Genomic DNA, 20591 nt, shown 5'->3' on the forward strand with positions numbered 1-20591 from the left:
TATCCTTACTCTTGTAGATTTAACTCAAAAAAAACCACAACTAATAACTGGATGCAATGAGATATATTCTATTTTATTTTTCTTTTTATATATTATTTAGAGTTTTGAATTTTTCATCCAGCAAAGTTCTGCCTGGCTGCCTTGTTGATTATAAATCAGATCCCTTCAAATAGAGCATTGCTCTGATGAGACCTTGAGAGTACTTGTAGTTCTATTACTTACTGAATTGTACTCCCATGTCCTGACAGGACAAAACACTGGGAAGCACACCATAATTTACCATAAAGAAATAACTCCAGCAATAAACCCTATTTAGTGGTGGAAAAGAAGAGAATAACAGGGCAAACCAAATAAACATCATCACAACACAGCACATTAAGTGCCATTTTTACAGCAATGTATAAAAATGTCTTTGTAGATTCCTGATAGGGACGTCCAGCCAAAGTTTCTTCTGTGAGCATAAAACCATCTTGCTCTCATGAAAAGCTATGGCTGTTCTCAGCAAAGTTGCTTTTTGAGGAACAATCTAATTCTGTTCTAACGTGGATGTAAATATTTTAATTACAACACATTTATAGAATAAGTAGGTCATAATCAATGTAATTAAGCTGATTAATGGATAATGAATTAAATCATTAATGAAATTTAATGGCAGAATAATTTTATTTAAGTTCTTATACTGATTTACATGATTGAATGCATGGATTTAATGGAATGATATTCAAGTGTATTTTAATCATCTGTAACTAACAGTAAGAAGGAAAAATAAGTATCTAATACAGATTTTATCAGTGAAACAAAGGACAAAATAATTCTTGTAAAGTAACTCCAGTTGAAGGTAAAAAATATATATAGGCTGGAAAAAATTTAAATGCATCACTAAGCTAGAGACTGTGAGGAAACTGCAGTGGACTAAAATAAAATGAAAATAGGAACTAGGAAGCAAAGTGATTGTATCAAATCCAGCTTTCATTCTGAAGACTTCTGCCAAATTTTGAGAAACTTTGAAGTTTCTCCTTCCCTTTAGACAGCATGGGTTAGAAAAAAAGATAAAAGATTTTAATGTGTCATAAGGAGTTTAATATGACATGCCTGATGAATTTGGAACCTCAAAGGGCTATATTTTTTTAAACTTAAAAACACATGATTTTCTTTCAAGACAACTTTTTTATTTTTATTTTTATTGAAGTATAGTTAATTTGCATTGTATTTGTTTCAGGTGTACAGCAAAGTGATTCAGATATATATATTATTCTTTTCAGATTCTAAATGTAGTTCCTTGTGCTATATAATAGGTCCTTTTGGTTTATCTATTTTATATATAGTTGTGTATATTTATTAATCACAAACTCCTAATTTATACCTCACCCAACCTTCCCTCTTTGTTAACTATGTTTGGTAACCCTTAGTTTGTGAGTCTATTTCTGTTTTGTAAATAGGTTTATTTGTATAACTTTTCTTAGACTTCACTTATAACTAATATTATATATTTTTATTTCTCCATCTGACTTCATTTAGTATGATAATTTCTAGGTGCATGTGTGTTGATGAAAATAACAATATTTCATTCTTTTCTACACCTGTGTAATATTCCATTACATATATACATATGTGTGTGTGTGTGTGTGTCTGTGCACATATACATCACATCTTCTTTATCCATTCATGTTTGATAGACAAGATTGCTTCCATGCCTTGGCTGCTGTAAATAGTACTGTGTACTGCTATGAACACTGAGGTGCATGTATCTTTTCAAATTAGTTTTCATCTTTATCAGATACATGCCCAGGAGTGTGACTGCTGGATCATTATGGTAACTCTACTTTTAGCTTTTTAAGGAACCTCATACTGTTTTCCGGAGAAGGCAATGGCACCCCACTCCAGTACTCTTGCCTGCAAAATCCCATGGATGGAGGAGCCTGGTAGGCTGCAGTCCATGGGGTCGCTTAGGGTGAGACACGACTGAGCGACTTCACTTTCACTTTTCACTTTCGTGCACTGGAGAAGGAAATGGCAACCCACTCCAGTGTTCTTGCCTGGAGAATCCCAGGGACAGGGGAGGCTGGTGGGCTGCCATCTATGGGGTCACACAGAGTCGGACACGACTGAAGTGACTTAGCAGCAGCAGCATACTGTTCTCCATAGTGGTTATACCAATTTACATTCCCATCAATAGTGTGGAAAGGTTCTTCAGCAAGTGGTGTTAGGAAAGGTCAATAGTCACATGTAAATCAAAGAAATTAGAACACTGCCTCACATCCTACACAAAAAATCAACTCCAAATGACTTAAAGACTTAAATATAAGACATTACACCATAAAACTCCTAGAAGAAAACATAGACAAAACATTCTGACATAAATCGTAAATCATAGCAATACTTTTCTTAGATCAGTCTCACAAAGCAAAAGAAATAAAAGCAAAAGCAAAAATAAACAAATGGAACCTAATCAAACTTATTAGTTTTGCATAGCAAAGGAAACCATAAACAAAATAAAAAGACAATCTATGGTCTGGGAGAAAATAATTGCAGATGATGCAACTGACAAGCAATTAATTTCCAAACTATACAAATAGCTCATACAGCTCAGTATCAAAAACACAACCAACCCAATCCAAAAAAAAAAGGGCAGAAGATATAAATAGACATTCACCCAAAGATATACAGATGGTCAACAGGTCCATGAAAGATGCTCAACAATGCTAACTTTTAGAGAAACGCAGATCAAAACTACAGTGAAGTATCACCTCACAACAATCAGATCAATCATCAAAAAGTCTATAAAGAACAAATGTTGAAGAGGATGTGAATAAAACAGGTATACTTTTGAGTTTTTAAAAAATAAAATGAATGAAAGGCAAACCCTTTACACAGAAGAGACAGTAAAAAATACATATCCACTTTAAACTTAGAACTAGATAGAAAAAGAATTCTCCTGTGAGAATTTTTAATCATAAGCTGGATATCACATGGATTTTTGCTTGAATTTATGCTCCTTATGTATTCAAAAGTAACACATCAAGTAGAAAATTTAATTTATAAAGTATGCTTTGGTTCGCAGTGCTCCTTGATGACTGACAGAAGAAAATATAATCATTTCAAGAGAAGTACACCATCAGCTCAGAAATAAAAAAATTTCCTAGCTATAAAGTTTCAGGGGAAATGAGCAGTTTATGGTCAAAGTTTCAAAAGAAACAATGCATTACAATAAGAATGAGAAAAAAAAGATATATGAGAGGAAATATATGAAGAATGTTAAAATCATAATTACCAGACTTTTTCACACATCTAAAGAAAGTAAACAGAACAGGAGCTTATAGAAAATAACTAAATTGGGGAAAGAATAACTGAGTTTTTATACAAAAAACTTGAAATTTAATACTTAAAACACAGATAATATAAAAATAACAACTTATATATAGTTTAATTAATGAACTGGAAGACAGACATAAAGAAATGATTTACAGGAGTAATGACTTTGAAAAAAATTCAGATTAAACACGGACTTCCAGCATTGTGTTGTTGTTCAGTCACTAAGTCATGTCCATCTCTTTGTGACCCCATGGACTGCAGCATGCCAGGCTTCCCTGTCTTTCACTACTTCATGGAGTTTGTTCAGATTCATGTCCACTGAGTTGGTGATGCTACCTAACAATCTCATCCTCTGCCACCTTCTTCTCCTTTTGCTTTCAATCTTTCCCAGCATCAGGGTCTTTTCCAATGAGTCAGCTCTTCACATCAGGTGGCCAAAGTATTGGCACTTCAGCTTCAGCATCAGTCCTTCCAATGAATATTCAGCACTGATTTCCTTTAGGATTGACTGGTTTGATCTCCTTGCAGTCCAAGGGACTCTGAAGAGTCTTTTCTGGCACCACAATTCGAAAGCATCAATTCTTCAGCACTCATCCCTTCCTTATGACCAAATTCTCTTATCTGTACATGACTAAAGGAAAAACCACAGCTTTGATTCTATGGACCTTTGTCAGCAAAGTGATGTCTCTGCTTTTTAATACGCTGACTAGGTTTATCATAGCTTTCCTTCCAAGGAGCGCCATTTAATTTCATAGTTGCAGTCACCATCTGTAGCGATTTTGGACCTCCCTGCCCCAAAAAAAAAAGTCTGCCACTGCTTCCACTTTTTCCCTTCTATTTACCATGAAGTGATGGGACCAGCTGCCAAGATCTTAGTTTTTTTAATGTTGAGTTTTAAGCCAGTCTTTTCTGGCATGTTTGCCTGTTTTTGTCTCTCCACTAGAATATAACCTCCAGGATGGCAAGAGAACTCCATCTCTTTGGCTAATTAATGTACTGCCAGCACATAGCAGTCCATACATAGCACATATAGATACTCAAAAACATTCATTTGATGAATTAATAAATTAAAAAATGTAAAGACCTCCAGCAAGCTTTTGGCTTTCTAAATGAGCAGATGAGCCATGATCATCATAACAGAAGGACAATATGTTGTGATAAAAAATCAAAAAGACAAGGAGTTATGCAGGGATCTAATTAAGTCTGAGCAGTCCATCTAACATCTAGCTATAGAAGAAGGATCTGGAATTGAGACAGTCCTAAAAAGCAAATTCAATATTGGAATCATCACCTATTTGACAGGGTTAAAACTGTGGGAATAGATGAGAAAGCAAGATATAATAATACAGAAACAAAAAACAAGGAGACACAAAATAAAACAAATTTCTGAGAATATGAAAGGTGATCAGAGAACCAGAAGTAGAACCACAGCCAAGGAATTATATTGTTTCAAAAAGAAGCAACTGGTGTAGTCAGATAAGAGCAGGAGAGATCTGAAAAATGGCCATTGGACTTTACAATTTAGCAGTCCTTATGACTTCGGAGAGTGAGTAGTTTAATGGCATTGTGGGAGTAGAAGCCTGATTTTAGAGAGCTGTGCAATAAAGGTAAGGTCAGCAAATAAAAAGGGTAAATAAAACCACTCTTTCAAGATGACTAATTGTATGGTGAATAAGAAAATCAAGGCAGGAAGGAACTCAAGGACAAGAAGGTGTGTTCTTTGTATTTAGATGCAATAGATTTATACATGTTTAAAAGCTAAGGGAAAGAGCCACTGGTGAAGAAAACATTGAAAATATAAAGGAAATAGGGGATATTCAAAGGATTCCTTATCTAAGATCTTGAAAAAAAACTGAATGAATATGCATGGATAAATGCAAACACACAGGGAGCATTAGGTATCATCGGGGAGGCACAGGCATCTCCTCTTGAGGGACTTTCAATGACGCACAGAGATTTTTTTTAAATGATAAAGGTTTAAAGGAATTTATGTCAGAAAGAGAGGATTTATCATAGTCAAGTAAATGTATTCCTCAAAAGTATGGAGACTCCCTTGAACTTGGAGACCACTTACAAACAATGGCAAAATAACAAAAACAATGCTTATCTATGGAAAGTCTCTCTCACTGTTCAGTTCTCTAGGTAGAAGATAGTATAAAGAGACAAAAAGATGAATTGGGGCTGAAAACGTCAGGAAGGAAGACGTAGAAGAGTGATGTGAGAAAGGAGAAGTAAAGGATGCTATTTTTATAAAGACAGAAGGAGAACTAGTCATGCAGTATGATGGGATTTACCCAAAATGAAGACACAATGGGAAAAACTATGAAAGAGGCAGATCTGAGAGGGAGGATAAAGGCCAGTTTGGGATTTGTTGATGCCTGTTATACATCCATGTCAAACACATTTGGGGTACATAAGTCTGGCTTCAAGGAAGAAGTAGGGACTGGAGTCCAAATTTGGATTCATCAGCATTAAATATTATTAAAATGTATCAGCATGAAGTGATTATTTAGGGAGTGAACAAATATAGCCAAAGGCTAAACCCTGGGGTCCTGAAGCACCAAGAGTTTGGAAAGACAAGAAAGGTTCAGAGAAGGGGACTTAGAAGGTGTGTGGTAGATGGAATTCTATGAGGACCCCCAAATCCCCGCTCCATGATGTACACAACTTGCATAATCCACCCCCTTTGGTTGTGGGTGAGACTTCTCAACGTGATGAAATCTTACTCCCATGATTAGATTATATCATAAATCAAAGGCAAAGGGATTTTACAGGTATAGGCAAGGTCCTTAATTAGGAAACTGAAAGGTAATCAAAAGGGCAATGACTCCCTGTGGCCTAACCTAATGACTCAACCACTTTGATTGGGAGTCCAGGCCAACTTTGATGGAAACTCTTCAAGGAGAGACTCAAAGTGTGAGAATCTCTGGTTAGATGAGAAAAAATCCACAGTCATGTTCAGAGAGGGTGTGTGAGAGAGCCACGTGGCAGGGACCTCAACAAACCCTAGGAGAAATAGTAACCCCAAGCTGACAGCCAGTAAAAAGAGACCAGTTCACATGCCACAAAGAATGAGCTCTGACAACATAAATAAACATGGAAGTGGATTCCTCCCCAGTCAAACCTCCAGATGAGAATGCAGCCTAGCCAACACTAGTTTCAGCCTTAAGAGACACTGAGCTAGACTTCTAATCAAAAGCAACTGTAAGATAATAAAGGGGCGTTATTTTAAGGCACTAAGTGTGTGATAATTTGTCGTGTAGCAACAGAACAAAAATGAAGGGAGTAATCAGTGACTACTGGAAAATTATAAGCAAGTTGTTGTGGAGGCCAGATGATTAAAGAAGGATGACTAACTGACTATATCAAATGCTACTCACAAATGCAGTGCAATGACACCTGAATATTGATTAGTAGGTTTATTAAAGAGGAATTTCTGGAATTATTATATAATTCAAGGAAAAGTTTGTGATTGAAGCATAGAAGTGAAACTCATGGGAGACAAAAGTGTGAAGGATTAATAAATGAAAGTTTTCAAATGAATAAAATTAAAGTTAATAAATGAATAAAATGAAATTTTCTAATCTTGACTCAGTAGTGTGATATATGTTTTTTGACTAAGTAGCATGGTACATGTTTCTGGAGTATGGACATGTCTGACCAAAGGTAAATTTGGTGTTTGGGGTTGTTTTTTGTCTTCAAAGGATGATGTCATCTTTGATTATTATGTAAAATAAATAATGAAAAGGACCCTCTTATTCTTGCAGCATGTCCAAAATTACATTAAAAACAATGGAGCATCTGACCAATAAAATATCCACAAATAAAATTTTCCATATAGTTAATATTTTGTGTGTTTTACAAACTCTCTCCAAAACATACACACACATGCTTGCACACACACACACTTTTAAATTCTTTCTTTATCAAGTCTAATTACTCTGCACAGGAGTTACGTGGTCTAGAGATTTAAAATACAGAAAATATCTTGCTGAGGGAGAAAAAAGAAACCTATCTGTTCAAAGTAAGGAGTAATGCATTATCTTTACATGCTATATTCAATTAACAGGACAATTAGCATATAGCAAGTTTCACACATACACACACACAAATGCAAGCATAAGGTAAAAAGATTCACCACAAAGACAAACAATAAACTGCACCCATATAGTTAAAAGAAATGTCACTCTGGAGTCACTAACTGGGCTGATGCTAATGTGTGTTTTTCTGAAGCAAAAATACTTTACTGTCAAGCTTGGAGAAAAACACAGAGTAAAGCTTGTAACTCACCACTCCTTTGCTGATTTCTTTTGAAGACTGATAAAAGTTTGGCAATACTGATTTTATCCTCTAATAATCATCCTGTAAGCAGTATTTCAGAATGTCATTACAACCCCAGGAAAGGAGAGCGAGAACAAGTTTAACGCTCTGTGTACCCATTTGTGTGGCACTAGTGGTAACAATTTCTGATAATGTGCCTCCATTTATAGAGCAGTCATTTGAGTTTTCAGCATGGCTGGAGTAGTTTTTTAGTTTACAAGAAGGCAGTACCGATCCATTTCAGAAAGGATATGCGTTAATGTGTATCTACCCTGGAAGAGCAAACACGGCACATCCACAGGAGGCTGGTGTTTAATCTAAAAAGAGAAGCAAAGGGTATCTCAGTTCTGAGAACTGTTTCTCACATAAAATTGTGTTCCCTAGAAAATAATGAAAGTCATTTTTGGGAATCTATTCCTGTGAATCAGTAAAGTACATACTTTATCTTCTCATCATAAAAGATGTAAACAACACTCTTCTGTGAGTTTGCAGGCTATTGAGAGAAGACATCATTGGAGAGGAATTTATGTTAAAGTGTATCTCCCCATTCTCTTATTTAGCAACCCACCAATGTAAGAGGGAGTCTGCACTAGTGGCAGTATAAGTACATTTAAATAGAGGTTATATAAAATACTCTTTCCTTTCATTTACTTTTTGGATGATTGTCATCTGTCCTTGGAAGAACACAGTATACTTTTTGTCTTGCTGTTGGCTTGTAGAGAGAAAGTACTGATATGTGTTAAGTTAGTGTCATGGTGAATAGGAAAAAAAATACCATTTTTTTCCTCTTAAATCCTAAGATTAGTACCATCAATTTTCATAATACATAAGATGATATAAGAATAGTATTTGGATTTTCATGCAGTAGATTACAACACTGAAATTTAAAATAATTAGAGATTTAAAATTCTCTGTCACTGGAAAAACATTTACAGTCAGCTGTATGAGTCAGGGTTCTACTAAGGAGCAGGGTGAATCAAAGTTTCCTTGATTGTGGGGCTGGCAAATCTGAAATCTGTAAAGCACATTTCTCTCTGGCTACAGATGATCCTGCACCCCATGACACTGGGGATATCTTCTTCCTTGAGGGAACCTCAGTTTTGCTCTTACAGCCTTTCAACTGATTAGATGAGACTCAGCCAGAAAGCCAAGGATCATCTTCTTCACTAAAAGTCTACTGATGGTATACGCTAACCACACCTTAAAACATCTTCGCAGCAACAGGTGTTTGACAGAAGAGTCGGGCACTGTAGTCTAGCCAAGTTGACACTTAAAACTGACCATCACAACACGATGACCTGAAATCACAAGCAAGTCTAGCACAGGCAAGTCTAGACTGAGTTAGCCATTCAGGGTTTCACAATCTAACAAAGAGAACTACGTTTAGAACAGGACAGAATAAAATGTGCTATAAAAAGACATAAAAGTCCATCACTCAAAATCAGATTAAAATGTAATACGTGTTATAAAGCTATCACATGCTTAGCACAAAAATACTGCATATAAGAAAACATTCTGAGTGGAACCTGTGATATATCAAATTATTACATGATGTAAGAAGTATCACCATCTAATCCAAAATGGATAAGATTACTGAAGAAGTTGTGCTAGAAAAAAATGGTCCTTGAGAATCACTGAATTTGACACTATACCTCAAAATTGATTTGAATTGTTTTGAAAAGTTAAATGTAGACATTCTAATAAAATGGTTAGTAGGCAAAGCATCTACCATTCTTCACCAAACCTCTGTAACAACATGAGCATCTCACCACCACCATAGGTGTTTGATAAAAGTCACAACTAAATATTTTTTTAAAATAAGTAAATCTATATCAGCACTGAAAGACAGCATTGTGACTTCTTATGTAGTCACAAATCTTGAAGAAATACAGCTACAGAGATTAAAGATCTAAACGTAAGACCAGAAACTATAAAACTCCTAGAGGAGAACATAGGCAAAACACTCTCCAACATACATCACAGCAGGATCCACTGCTGTGGATCCTGTGACCCACCTCCCAGAATACTGGAAATAAAAGCAAAAATAAACAAATGGGACCTAATTAAACTTAAAAGCTTCTGCACAACAAAGGAAACTATTAGCAAGGTGAAAAGACAGCCTTCAGAATGGGAGAAAATAATAGCAAATGAAGCAACTGAAAAACAACTAATCTCAAAAATATACAAGCAACTCCTACAGCTCAATTCCAGAAAAATAAATGACCCAATCAAAAAATGGGCCAAAGAACTAAATAGACATTTCTCCAAAGAAGACATACAGATGGCTAACAAACACATGAAAGATGCTCAACATCACTCATTATCAGAGAAATGCAAATCAAAACCACTATGAGGTACCATTTCACGCCAGTCAGAATGGCTGCGATCCAAAAGTCTACAAGCAATAAATGCTGGAGAGGGTGTGGAGAAAAGGGAACCCTCTTACACTGTTGGTGGGAATGCAAACTAGTACAGCCACTATGGAGAACAGTGTGGAGATTCCTTAAAAAACTGGAAATAGAACTGCCTTATGATCCAGCAATCCCACTGCTGGGCATACACACTGAGGAAACCAGAAGGGAAAGAGATACATGTACCCCAATGTTCATCGCAGCACTGTTTATAATAGCCAGGACATGGAAGCAACCTAGATGTCCATCAGCAGATGAATGGATAAGAAAGCTGTGGTACATATACACAATGGAGTATTACTCAGCCATTAAAAAGAATACATTTGAATCAGTTCTAATGAGGTGGATGAAACTCGAGCCTATTTTACAGAGTGAAGTAAGCCAGAAAGAAAAACACCAATATAGTATACTAACACATATATATGGAATTTAGAAAGATGGTAACAATAACCCTGTATACGAGAGAGCAAAAGAGACACTAATGTATAGAACAGTCTTATGGACTCTGTGGGAGAGGGAGAGGGTGGGAAGATTTGGGAGAATGGCATTGAAACATGTATAATATCATGTATGAAATGAGTCGCCAGTCCAGGTTCGACGCACGATACTGGATGCTTGGGGCTGGTGCACTGGGACGACCCAGAGGGATGGTATGGAGAGGGAGGAGGGAGGAGGGTTCAGGATGGGGAACACATGTATACCTGTAGTGGATTTATTTCGATATTTGGCAAAACCAATATAATATTGTTAAGTTTAAAAATAAAATAAAATTTAAAAAAAAAAAAGAAAAGAAATACAGCTACAGAGAATACAAACAGGGTGGGAGTGAAAGAGACAATGAATCTAAGACAGCTAACCATCAAAGTCTCCCACCCAATCCCACCAGAAAACCCTAACAGAAGACTCTAGGACCCTTTATTTCAGAAAGTTGGGAGCATCCAAGGAAAAGGATTAACAATCAGCAAAGTGAAAACCACCACGATGCTATTTCAGTCAGTCAGTTCAGTCACTCAGTCGTGCCTAAATCTTTGCGACCCCATGGACTGCAGCACGCCAGGCTTCCCTGTCCATTACCAATCCCTGGAGGCTACTCAAACTCATGTCCATTGAGTCAGTGATGCCATCCAACCATCTCATCCTCTGACGTCCCCTTCTCCTCCCACCTTCAATCTTTCCCAGCATCAGGGTTTTTCCAGTGAGTCAGTTCTTCACATCAGGTAGCCAAAGTACTGGAGTTTCAGCTTCAGCATCAGTCCTTTCAGTGAATATTCAGGAGTGATTTCCTTTACGATGGACTGGTTAGATCTCCTTGCAGTCCAAGGGACTCTCAAGAGTCTTCTCCAACACCACAGTTCAAAAGCATCAATTCTTTGGTGCTCAGCTTTCTTTATAGTCCAACTCTCACATCCATACATGACTTCTGGAAAAACCACAGCTTTGACTAGACGGACCTTTGTTGACAAAATAATGTCTCTGCTTTTTAATACGCTGTCTAGGTTGGTCATAGCTTTTCTTCCAAGGAGCAAGTGTCTTTTAATTTCATGGCTGAAATCACCATCTGCAGTGATTTTGGAGCCCAAAATAATAAAGTCTGTCTCTGTTTCCATTGTTTCCCCATCTATTTGCCATGAAGTGATGGGACCGGATGCCATTATCTTAGTTTTCTGAATGTTGAGATTTAAGTGAACTTTTTCACTCTCTTCTTTCACTTTCATCAAGAAGCTCTTTAGTTCTTCACTTTCTGCCATAAGGGTGGTGTCATCTGCATATCTGAGGTTATTGATATTTCTCTTGGCAATCTTGATTCCAGCTTGTGCTTCATCCAGCCCGCCATTTCGCATAATATACTATTTAGGACTTCCTCTTTTCCCGAGTGGCTGCAAAAAGCCTATCAAAGAACCTCCTATCAAGTAAAGCCAGAGGGAAGACACATAAATAAGAAAAGCAAGAACTAAGATAACAGAGGAAATGTTAGAAGATTCAAAAGAATATTCTGCAATACTTTAAGCAAAAATGTTAAGAAATATACATAGGATCATTGAGATTTTAAGAAAAATGTTTCAACAAGTGTGAAAAAGAATTTGTCACATAAGTGAAAAAAACATTAATTCCAAGAAATATATCAGGTCTGGACAGTTTTAGGTACATGGAGTTTTCCCAGAGCTTACAAATATAAGAAAAAAATCTCAATTTTTGCATCAAGCATATTCTTAAAATGAAAATCCAACAAAATGGGCACAAAGTAGAAGAAATGCTTATTGATTTTACTTAAGAACATAGATATAAAAAAGTATGTAAAATATTCATTCAAATACTGATACATTAAGATAATAATCCTTAGATAAATTTTAGCACTGCAAAAGCAGTTCCTTAATAAAAATATTCTTTTTTGATCACAAAATCATCTTAATAGATGCTGAAGAGACATCTGTTATAACTCAATAAGCATGCCTGATTATTTAAGTGATGTACAACAAAACTGAAATACAACACAAAGACACATCTGTTATATGACACAAAATACTTTTTACACAAACCATTAGCAAAAGTATACTGAAGAAACAGTATATTTTCAGTGACAGGAGAAAACTGTCAAAATCTTTAACATTGCCTGACTTTTCTAGATAATTCAATAAGACAAGATGGACACACACAAAAATTAATTTTTCATTTGCGTGTTTTAAATGAACCACTTTATTTGAAAATGCAATTAGTGCTTTAACACCGTGCGTCTTTTCTTATGCAGGTAACTGGTGGGACTATAGGTACATCTTCCCTGCTAAGGCAAGCAAGGTAGCCACTGTCTTAAGTTCCATTAATTTTGAGGGCAAAAGAGAATACTACCCTTATTTACATATGTATTTTTAAACTAAAAACCAAAAGAATCAACTGAAAATAAAAGTAACTCAAATAAGAGTTCCCACTCTGGGAAAGGAAGTAAAGGCCATATTACTCCCTTTTAAAGAACAACTCCAAATTTCATATCTCAATTTCATTCTGATTACATTAGACAAAATTGAGTAATATGACCATTCTTACCTCTCCAGCTGGCTAGGAAACAAAACTAGCAGTTTGTATTACTTATAAGGTATGTGTGAGTGCTCAGATGCTTAGTTATGTCTACATGGTCTACAGCCCATCAGACTCCTCTGTCCATGGAATTTTCCAGACAAGAATACTGGAGTAGGTTGACATTTCCTCCTCCAGGGGATCTTCCTGACTCAGGGATCGAACTTGCATCTCTTATGCCTCCTGCATTGGCAGGCTGATTCTTTACCAGTAGTGTCATCTTATATGACACATACATAAAATGATGAATGACCCAAAAGAAAATTTGGCAGACATAAGCAAAAAATTCTAAGAAAGAAAAGTCATCAAAAAGCACTCAAAAATTAAACCTACCTAGCAAAACAAGAAATGCAAATTAAAACAATAACCACAGATGTCTTAGTTTAGGCTGCTACAGCAACATACCATAGACTAGGTGATTTTTGTAAACAATAGAAATTATTTCTCAAAGTTCTGGAGGCTGGAATTTTCAGATCAGAGTGCCAGCACAGGGTGTGAGTGGGGATGGGGGTCTCCAGGACTAAAGACAGCCAACTTCAAATCCTTTTGTGGGATAAAGAATGAAGTAGCTCTCTGTCTTCCTTTCATAAGGGCACTAATCCCATTCACCATGGCTTCACCCTCAATATCTTTCAAAGGCCTCACTTCCAAATACCATCATGACAGGGATTAGACTTCAACAAGTGAATGAGAGTGGAGGGGGATAAAACATTCATGACATAATTATATATATATATATATATGTATTTCTATCAAATTTAAAATACTCTAAAAAATTATATTTGCTGGCATCAGGATTTTAGCAAGATGTGCGTTCCCACAAACTGTTGATAAACTAGAACAAACTAGAAAAGCAAAACCAAATTGGTCATCTCTCTCTAGTGTTAACATATACAGACCTTTTTTTGTAGCAATTTGTAGCAATTTTGTAGCAATCTATCATAAGGCAACAATAATAAATGGGATAAAGATTTTTATGAGAATGCTCACTGTAACTGTATGCAGCAAAATTAAAATAGCAAAAATTTTAAAAGTCTAAATGTCTATCAAAAGAGAAATGATGAAAATAATTATGATACAGACAAATACCAGAATAGTAATAAGTTGTTAAAAGTAATCTCTATGTAGAATATTTGACAAACTTACACTACTTAAAATAAAACAAAACTACAACATTCTGTCTTCACAGTGGGATCCAAATTGTGAGAGGATATTAAATTTCACATAACAATGTTTCAAAGTGTTAACAATATTTATCCTGGGGTGAAAAAATTATAGGCAAATTGCATTTCTTCTTCATAAAAGTTTTTGCATTTCCATGTTTTCTACAATGTATATTTTTTACTTTAATAATTTAGAAAATTAATGATATATTCAAAATTATTAAGATTACTATTTTCTCCATAATGCAAAACTTTAAAACTCAGCAGATGGTCAAGAAATAATTAGCATCTGCATTTTCTCAGTTCATAACTGATCTCTACTATTTGTGAATATTTTGTCATATCTCTTTTTACTGAACAGCATTTTAATCCAATACCACTATAAATATTTCAAAAATGAATTTCATACTAAAGAAAATGCCTTTATTCACCCTCAGCTTCCTTTGGTTGATATTATATTTTTAAATCAGTCCAAAATGCTACCCACATGCATAGCAGCCTACTCAGTGTCTTTGAGTTCAAACAACCAGAAGCTAATTTTTTTTTACTTTTATGGTTAGTTTTTTACAATAAATGAAGTGAGTCAGTGGCTTTGAATTTTGTTTTTACAAACTGAAATGATGAGGAAGAAAGTTAAACGCAAAAGATTGTTTTAATCGTTGTATATGTGCTCAGTCGCTAAGTCGTGTCCAACTCTTCGCCATTCCATGGACTGCAGCCCACCAGGCTCCTCTGTCCATGGGATTATTCAGGCAAGAATACTGGAGTGAGTGTTTTAATGGGTATGGAAAGTATATTATAAGTAATCAAAGGATAGCAAAGGTTAACATTCCTGCTTGTGCCAGTTGCTGTAAGAGTTTGGCAGTTGAGCGGAGAAGGCAATGGCAACCCACTCCAGTACTCTTGCCTGGAAAATCCCATGGACGGAGGAGCCTGGTAGGCTGCAGTCCATGGGGTCGCAAAGAGTCGGACACGACTGAGTGACTTCACTTTCACTTTTCACTTTCATGCATTGGAGAAGGAAATGGCAACCCACTCCAGTGTTCTTGCCTTGAGAATCCCAGGCATGGAGGAGCCTGGTGGGCTGCCATCTATGCGGTTGCACAGGGTCAGACACTACTGAAGCGACTCAGCAGCAGCAGTAGCAGCATGTTGAGTCCTCATTCAACCCTGGGAAACAGCTACTACTATTAGCATCACTGCATAGGAAGGAGTCTGAAGCACAGAGACTTCACATACTTGCCCAAGTTTGCTCAGGAGTATGGAGTGGTATGAAGACTGAATTCTAGACAACTCGGCAGCAACATCTGCACACTCATTTACAACCCTATGCAGTCTCATCACACCAAGAACAACAGAATCACTCATAAGTTTTCAACAACTCAGCCTTCTGTAACAAAAGAAAGTGCATCCTCTTTTATTATAGTTAAAGAAAATAAATAGCTTATATATTGTTACCATCTGGGAGAGCTTCTAGTTTTCACTTTTAGTGGATCTGCTCTGGTACATTAGAGAACTTTACCTGAATTCAATACAGGGAATGATGGAGGGAATTACCAGATTCAGAAGTGACCTAGTGGTCAGTGGCAAGAACAATAATCAAATATTTTATGACTTTGAGTCATAAATACTATATATCATCAAGATATGCATTCATAACTCATGTGTGTGTGTGCTGAGATGCTGTGTATCTGTCTTTTGAAGTATCTTCTTCAATTCATCATCCAACTCCACAGTCACACCTGCAAAAATGCTCTAGGCAAAGGGTTTCCTTTCAATTGATCTGTTTGTTATTGTAGTGATAGCACCTTTTCCGTGCATGGCCCAGTATTTCAGAATTAAGAGCACAGTACAAAAACAAGATACAATATTCAGTGAAATGTCCATAAAATCACTCAGCTGCACCACAAGCAGCTTTTATGATTTTCAAAAAACAACATCAAATTCACTGGAGCAATAAGACAATTACACTTACATAACTGACATTTGTTGAGGTGAGATAAATGCTTCTTCAGACTCAGGAAGCAACATACACAAAATCGTAGGTTGGCATAAAGCTGTGTATGTATGTGTGCACGTGTGTGCACTAACACACCTGCTGCTGGCTGGTCTAGTAATTAGAACCCAGTTACTGTGCCCTGTGATGCTCGCTCTAGTCACTGCGTGCAGCCATTTCCGGTAACTCTAATTAGTCATCTTGTGCATGTGCCTGAAGATGTCCGTTCAATTGCAAAGAGTTGAAAATAAAAGTTATTTCTCAAGCTTTTGGTGTCTCAAGGCCATTTCTTCCAGGGCCATGGCTCCAGGTTCTCAAGAATCTTTATATGTCCTTTATATTCTATTCAGAGTTTGACTGAAATCTAACCATATTTCACATCAGACTGAGTGAGGAGTTCTAAAGTGGTTTTGAAAGATAGCAAATATCTTAGACTATTCCAGAGCTGGTTTTAACATGCCCAGGATCATTTTATCATTAGGCCCTACTGGCCCAATGTCTACCAACTACTAGTTTCATAGTGGTTTGAAAAAAGTTAGAATCTGGGGGAAAAACTGAAATATGAAAATATTTTAAACTAAAAATTTTTAATTATATAATTTCTGCAGACATGGCCTTAATCATCCTTTGAGCTGCACGTCAATGATTCATTATATATGAATTACACTGAATTTGTGATATTGTATATATTTTAATGAGTGAGATAATATACAGTTGTTCTCAAAGACTGAAGGAGCCTGGGTGCCTAAGCTCTGCTTGCATTAATGGTAAGTGAAGTGAAAGCGTTAGTCAGTCATGTCTAACTCTTTACAATCCCACAGACTATAGCCCTCCAGGCTCCTCTGTCCATGGGATTCTCCAGGCAGGAAGACTAGAAAATGGCCATTCCCTTCTCCAGGAGATCTTCCCAACAGGGATCAAACCCAGGTCTCTTGCATTGCAGGCAGATTGTTTAGTGTCTGAGCCACCAGGGATTGTTTAGTGTCTGTATTAATGGTAGTTTGTCACAATTCTTTCCTGTGGTTCTCCAGATGTTAAAGTTTACAAGTTGATCATTTAACCTGCTGCTGCTACTGCTGCTAAGTCACTTCAGTCGTGTCCAACTCTGTGACCCCATAGACGGCAGCCCACAGGTTCCGCCGTCCCTGGGATTCTCCAGGCAAGAACACTGGAGTGGGTTGCCATTTCCTTCTCGAATGCATGAAAGTGAAAAGTGAAAGTGAAGTTGCTCAGTCATGTCCGACTCTTAGCGACCCCATGGACTGCAGCCTACCAGGCTTCTCCGTCCGTGGGATTTTCCAGGCAAGAGTACTGGAGTGGGGTGCCAGTGCCTTCTCTGGATCATTTAACCTAAAAGACATAAATCCTCATGGCCTGGTGAAAAGATGACTAGCTTGAGTTTAAAAAGTAACTTCAAAACCTGGCCTGTGCCTCCAGTTAAATAAACAAGGACACTTAGAATGGCTATGAAAATACTACTATAAAACTAAAATAGTTTCTGGTTTCTGAACCTGATGCTATATTCCTGCATGTGTGCTCAGTGGTTAAGTCATGTCTATCTCTTTGCAACCCCACAGACTGTAGTTTGCCAGGCTCCTCTGTCCATGAGATTTCCCAGGCAAGAATATTGGAACAGGTTGCCATTTCCTACCCCAGGGGATCTTCCCAACCCAGGGATCAAACCCGTTTCTCCTGCATTGGCAGGCAAATTCTTTACCACTGTGCCACCAGAGAAGTTCCTGCTATATTCTTAGCTACCCCAAAATACCTCTTTTTTTTTTTTTAATAGTACTCACCTCCATTGGATCTGTGGTTCTCAACCCTGAGATTCCACACCTCAGAATTACATATAGGACTTTTATTTATTTATTTTTTTTTCATATAGGACTTTTAAAAATCTCTCATACTTAGGCCTCTCCCAACACTTTTGAATCAGGATCTGAGGTGGGATCAGGCAATTATCTGTATTGTGAAAAATTCACAGGTGATTCTGATGTGCTACCACTGAAGAAAACAAATAGTCAAAAAAGTTAAAACTGTCACATTTCACTTATCATCAAAATGAACTTTGTTGTTGCTGACAGTGTTGTTAACCATGCAATGTGTCAAATGTGGCCATGTTTTAAATGGCCATTTCTGGTGCTGTTGCTGCCTGGTTTTAAAAGAACTGTTTTTCCAAACTTTAGCTGAAAACAATGCTTTCTGTGAGTACATGAGAAATATCAATTTCCCTCACAGACTATACCACCCAACAGACTGAAAAGCCACTATTTTATTTTCCTTAATGCTGACAAGGCATCTAGAGAAACACCATTTATCTTCCCTGATAGTTTTAGATAGTTGAGACAAATGTACTGTCTCCATACTTTACTATCAAAACCAAACAAACAAAAAACAAACTAACTCATCTAATTTCTAAAGCAAGGGCACACTTAATAAGGAATCTTTGAGATGACAGAATTGAAATCTTCTCTGTTAAAATGGACACACAGCACTTTGAACAGAACAACTGGTATCTATTCTCTTATATCCTACAATCTTAAGGAAGATTTGGTTTTTCCTTAATCTTCATATTCTGTAGGAATGCTTACCAACACTCAAAAATGAACTTTTCCCAAATTCTACCATCAAAGTAATGACATGTTGGAAGGAAAGAAAATAATAATCTGAGTACATTTTGTCTTCCCACAAATAAGAATCTGGCCTTTTCAAAATAGTAAGTAAAAAAAAAATTAAACCTTCTGTATTAGTGTCCTATGGCTACCATCAGAAACTACAAGCAGCTGGGTGGTTTCAAACAACAAAAATGTAATCTCCCACATGGCCTTTTCTTTGTGTGTTTGTCTTCATATTGCTTTAACATTTTATTTTATATTGGAGCATAGCCAATTAACCATATTGTGATATAGTTTCAAGTGACCAGAAAAGGGACTCAACCATACATATACATGGCAAATAATTCTAATTAATACACAAAATATGAATCAAAAAGTCTAGATTTATGTGTTTATGAATATCTTCAAACATCATTATTGCCAGTTTTTCTGTGTTCACATCCACGGATTACAGAAAATAATAGATTGATGTGCAGGCAAATAAATGAAGACTCACTGGACTGTGGAGTTGGAAGGAAGTTCAGTTTCCCATGGCACTTGAGGTGAAACTCTCCACTATGCCCTTTGAGACCAGCAGGGCCCAGCTTTCTCATGCTCTCTCTCTCTTTTTTTTTCTCTCTCTCACTCCCTAGGTTCCTCCTCCTCACACTGAGCCAGATCCTTCTCAACCAGGCCATGTCCCCTTACGGGCCTCTCAGCCTGGAGGGATCCTCTCTGGCTTTTGCATGGCACCTCCTTCCAGCCCTCAGATTAATATGCCACGTCTCAGAGAAGACTTCACCTACGACTCTCCCTCCAGCATCCCTCAAACTCTCAACCACATTACCATGTAAATTTAGTATAGAGTACCACAGCTTGGAAGAAAAATTATGATCAACCTAGATAGCATATTGAAAAGCAGAGATATTACTTTGCCAACAAAGGTCCATCTAGTCAAGGCTATGGTTTTTCCAGTGGTCATGTATGGATGTGAGAGTTGGACTGTGAAGAAAGCTGAGTGCCGAAGAATTGATGCTTTTGAACTGTAGTGTTGGAGAAAACTCTTGAGAGTCCCTTGGACTGCAAGGAGATCCAGCCAGTCCATTCTAAAAGAGATCAGCCCTGGGTGTTCTTTGGAAGGAATGATGCTAAGGCTGATACTCCAGTACTTTGGCCACCTCATGCGAAGAGTTGACTCACTGGAAAAGACTCTGATGCTGGGAGGGATTGGGGGCAGGAGGAGAAAGGACAACAGAGATGAGATGGCTGGATGGCATGAGTCTGAGTGAACTCTGGGAGTTGATGATGGACAGGGAGGCCTGGCGTGCTGTGATTCATGAGGTTGCAAAGAGTCGGACACGACTGAGCAACTGAACTGAACTGAACCACACCTTGAAAGCATCTTTTCTTTGATACATATTTTTTAAGATTTTAAGACTTCTCATCCACACGCCCTTACTAAAACCTACTACAACAGATGTTCTCAAACTCTTCCAGCCATAGTACCCTCACACCAAAATAAACACCTGAGTTGGATGTACCAGGTCACATTCAAATAGTAGTTCCCAGGGGATCCCACAGATGTTGCTGGTTTCCCTCTATAATTTCAACTTTCTGGTGGGCCCCAGAGTTAGTCTTCTCTGGAGTGCCTTCCTCAGCAGGTGGGAGAAGCCCGCACTTGCTGATGCCTCCCGTGAAGATGGGATTGGCCTCTCTTGCCTAATTC

The sequence above is a fragment of the Bos mutus genome, chromosome 27, assembly GCF_027580195.1.
Source record: "Bos mutus isolate GX-2022 chromosome 27, NWIPB_WYAK_1.1, whole genome shotgun sequence".
NCBI classification, from domain to species: domain Eukaryota; kingdom Metazoa; phylum Chordata; class Mammalia; order Artiodactyla; family Bovidae; genus Bos; species Bos mutus.